This window comes from Apaloderma vittatum, unplaced genomic scaffold (genome assembly GCF_000703405.1).
Source record: "Apaloderma vittatum isolate BGI_N311 unplaced genomic scaffold, ASM70340v1 scaffold45180, whole genome shotgun sequence".
Taxonomy (NCBI): Eukaryota; Metazoa; Chordata; class Aves; order Trogoniformes; family Trogonidae; genus Apaloderma; species Apaloderma vittatum.
Genome location: NW_009697099.1, coordinates 859 through 5,485, shown reverse-complemented (window position 1 = coordinate 5,485; position 4,627 = coordinate 859). Strand labels below are relative to the sequence as shown.

The 4,627-nt window shown below is 40.4% G+C and overlaps 1 pseudogene across 1 annotated transcript; it reads right to left on the bottom strand.

Moving 5' to 3' along the window:
* Window positions 1–3,369: 3,369 nt before the first annotated feature.
* Window positions 3,370–3,960, bottom strand: LOC104279676 (annotated as a pseudogene). Its single transcript, XR_717869.1, has one exon. The product of XR_717869.1 is annotated as a protein AF-9 pseudogene (transcript).
* Between the last annotated feature and the right edge of the window lie 667 nt (window positions 3,961–4,627).

The following is a 4,627-nucleotide window of genomic DNA, read 5'->3' as shown; positions in this document are numbered from 1 at the left end:
TTGAAGAAGCCCTTTCTGCTGTCCTTGACTTTGCTCACAAGTTTTAATTCCAAGGAGGCCTTAGCTTTTCTAATTGCCTCCCTACATTCTCTGACAAGAGTCCTATACTCCACCCAAGTGGCCAGCCCTTCCAATTTATATACCCTCCCCTTCCACCTGAGTCTCCTCAGCAGATCCCTGGTTAACCATGCAGGTCTCCTGCATCTCTTTCTTGATTTCCTTCCCGTTGGGATGCACTGATCCTGAGCCTGGAAGAAGTGGTTCTTGAATACTGACCAACTCTCTTGGGCCCCTTTACCTTCCAGTCCTCTGTCCCATGGGGTTTCCCCTAGCAATTGCTTGAAAAGGTCAAAGTTGGCCCTTCTGAAGTCTAGTGCTGCAATCCTGCTAGACAGTCTGTTTCTACCGCACAAGATCCTGAACTCTACCATCTCATTATCGTATTTTCACTTCCATTACTCTCTATGTAACATTGCAACATTTGACTTTTTTTTTTTTTTTACTTTATAAGATTCTATTTACAGGATATACCCTTTATAGATGTAGCTATAAAATGTACTCCTTGTCCTGAAATGCTTAGAAGCCCAGCAATACATATAAGAAGTTTGACCTATTTTTACAAAACATAGAGAACCTCCTCTATTACACCACTCAATCATCTTTCATTATGCTTCCTGGTTAAAACTAATGAATTGTAGAAGGAATTGCTCTCTGTGAAATTCTGCAGACACTTAATTACCCAGGCTGACTAGCCTGGTCCCCCACAGCACTAACAAATGTGCGAAGTCACAGGCACCTTAGGGAATAATACTAGGTTTTCTAGATACTTTTTTTCTAAAAATAAGTACACTATTGACTTTCTAAATAGTATCCAGTCACTGACTGGAGCCACACTTATCCTGAGTTGTTAAAAGCAGCACAGTCCTAAAGTGGCAGACATCTTTTTCACCCATACAGATGTACCACACTGGCCCTCTTACTCAAGATCTATCTATTCTACGGATCCAGGACACTAACATTAAAATATGCCAAAGCCCAGACCTGCAAGATCTGCTTCACTTTGAGCAGACTCCAGTAGTTCACCCTCTTAGTAACAGTGGCTTGCAGAACTGAAAAGCCCTGAATCTGCTTTTTTTGCTTTAGTATGGAATTAAGGAACTCCACTGGTCCCGCAGGTCAACTGCAGATGGATGACTACCAGTGGATTTGTGTCATCCTACAAAAAACACAAGGGTGTATCCTTTATATCACTGTTAATGGGTGAGAGGCTGCAAGACAGCAGAGGGAAACACAGGATAACAATTAAAAACATTTCTATTAAGCACCATCCATATTCTTCACATAACAGTTACCTGCAAGCTGCTACACAGCAAGCACCTCTGTAGTGCCTGCTTTTGCAAAATTCTTTTGTCTTTGGAGAAAAACGGAGAACCGCTGTTGCCAGTAATATGTGTATGTGACACTACATGGCATCTCTTTCAACGAACAGGAAAGATGAAAGCAAAGTCTATGCTAATTAGCCAGCTCTGTTGAGGGTAGGTAGTGAGAATTACCCAGCGCTACTGAAGGTAGGTAGTGAGTCTTAAGTCTTAAGACTTAAGTCATTTAAGTCATAAAATACAGTCCTGTGAGGACAAGCTGAGGGAGCTGGGGGTGTTTAGCCTGGAGAAGAGGAGACTTCATCACTCTCTATAAATGTGAAGGTTGGGCTCTTCTCCCGGGCAACTAGTGACAGGACGAGGGGGCATGGCCTGAAACTGCATCAGGGAAGGTTTAGGTTGGATCTCAGGAAGCATTTCCTCAGGGACAGGGTGATCAGACTTTGGAATGCACTACCCAGGGAAGTGGTGGAGTCACTGTCCCTGGAAGTGCTTAAGAAAAGGCTGGATGTGGCATTTAGTGCCTTGGTCTAGCCGTTGCGATGCTGTTGAGTCATAGGCTGGACTTGAAGATCTCAGAGGTCTTTTCCAGACTCAACAGTTCTGTTATTCTGTGATAACATTCAGCTTCTTTTGAAGACATTAAAAATAATTCACATCAAGGCTGACAATGTGGACATTTTCAGGTTTAAAGACAAATTCTTAAGTTCTAAGCCAGAACAAGAATGCTACCCTAACCACATCATCAATGCCATGCTTGAAAGCAAGGCCTGTCCTTTTCCATACTTTCTGAATTTTACAGTCTTTGCAAGCCCTAAGGGACCAGTCATTAAAAGGTCACTTCAGAAATAAATTACTTTTTCCCTTGTGGGAAGTTTCTATGAAGTAAAAACCTAATGTTGACACTTCCCCACAGCTGGGTATTTATTGCCTGTTCTGGAGAGGGCAAACAAGGCTATGGATCTGATGGCAGTAACAGAGGCACACAGCAGAAAACAGAAAAATGAAAGAATTGAACAGGTATGGCCTGGGAAGAATTCATGTCTACTATGCACAATACCTCTAGCCATAAGCACAAATAAAGGCACCAAACAAGCCTTCTCTTCTCACTCCTTTCCTGCTCTACTCATCCTTCTATAAGAGATGCTTCCGAAAACCAAAATCTGCTGGGAGAGTTATTAAAATCCTAATCATCAAGAGCAAATGTTGCTTGAAACAGATGAGCAGGCACAAGAGACAAGTATTTTCAGGCAGGCATGGTAGACAAATATTTTCCTGATAGCAAACTTGCATAAAAACAGTCTTTCTTTATGGGTAAGCCTGCTATTTTGGACAGATTCTCCTCTGGGCGAGGATTCTAGGAACTACTCCTCCGCCACAAAACTGGCATCATTCACAGGACTTCCTTTTTTACCAGAAAAATAACAAATAATGCTATCATAGAATCACAGAATGGCCTAAGCTGGAAGGGACCTTAGAGATCATTTTAATCCAGCCTCCCTGCCGCCAGGGACATCACCTCTCGACTAGAACAGGCAACAATTGGGGACCGAACAGGAATCGAACCCGCGACCTTAGTGTTAGCGCTACGCTCAACTGACTGAGCTAACCGGCTATGATTTACTGCAACCCTTTCTAAATTTACTGAATTCTCCTACATCTTCCTGAACGCAAAGACTTAGAGTGTGAAATACAAGCATTTAAATCAATTTCCTTTTCTCTCACAAGTAGCATGAAATTCAAAAGAACAAGATGAAAACAAGACGTTTGTTCATCATAATGTTGACAGATTTATAAATTGAGTAGACTTGAATAGGTAATACGTTTCAATTACAACATGCATAAGTTTGAATAGCCAGCAGTCAATATTCTTCAGTTTAAACAACCTTCTAGTAGACAGGAGAAAGTAAGGGAAAAATACAAATACTGTGTACAGTCCCGCAGATTGGGAAAACTCAACACATAAAAAGCAAAAACAAAGGCCACTTACTTCAGATTTACAGGATATGTTTTCTTCCGTGTCTGAATCATTGGGATCTACAATATCATCAAATGGTGGCAGAGAAGGCGTCTTTCTTTCCAGTGCATTGACTCTTCCTACACTGAGTGGAGATACATCCTTCATCTGTTTTTTGTCAGCTGAACAAGTAAGAACCAGTGGTGAGGTGCTAGAAAAACTTTTAAATAAAGAATCCGAGCCACTTTTTTTTCTTTTTTTTGCAGAAAGTTCTTCAGAGTCCAAAACAGAGGGTCTTTTTGTAGTGGTCTTTTTTTCTTGCTGCTGCCCACCTGTTGTGGTAAGAACGGAGTTGTTTTCAGATTTTGGCTCCTTGGACATGAGTTTAGGTTCCTTGAAGGCCATCTTAGGAACTATTTTTTCATCTTTCAGTGGTTTGTTTTCTTTGGGTTTCTTAGAGGATTCTTTGGAAGATTTGTGTTCCCTGGAAGGTTCTTTGAAGGCACTTTTTTGTTCTTTTGAGTCTTTAGAATTTTTTTCCTTGTGCTCCTTTGTTAACTTGTGGGTCTTTGAAAAACTATTACTACCGCTGCTGCTATTTGTGTTGAGAATCCTAGTTGGGTCCTGCCAAAAGCAGATGCAATATTTTACTTACAAAAAAAAAATCAAATAAAAATAAATATTGACACAGGATTCATATTAAAAACTTGGAACTGCCATTTGAAAACCAGAAACTGCAAATACCTGTTGAAGAACAGATACAAACCCCATGATTTTGGTCAGCTTATCTATGGTGGAACATGAACACTTACGCCTGCTTGTCATTATATGCAAAACAAGTTAGTTTCTATAGGAATTACATTAGGTCTTTAAGAAATATAGTAATATGAACATAAAGACAGTTTAGGAAATGTTAATTATGACCACTAGCTATCAGCAGAAAAGAAAATAAGCATCATAAGGAAAGAGTAGGTTATGAATCATACACTCTCAACAGAATTACTTCAGGATCAGAGCAAAACGTGCTCCTGAGGACATTTCAGACTAAGTTTGCCTCCTCTGGTTTAGTCGTCTCCACCTTTTGCCAGATCCTTTCCTCCTACACAGTAAAAAGTCTGGGTCCAGCGTGGCTACGGAAGACTCGATTTGCCACACAGTATCTCAGCAGTCAATGTCTTTTATGGAAAATCTTTACTAAAAAAAACCTCTTCTTTGTATTTATTGCTGTTTCTGCTGAGTATTTCTTTGCATTTTTTTACATTAAACTGTTATAAGGAACAATGGTTTCTGA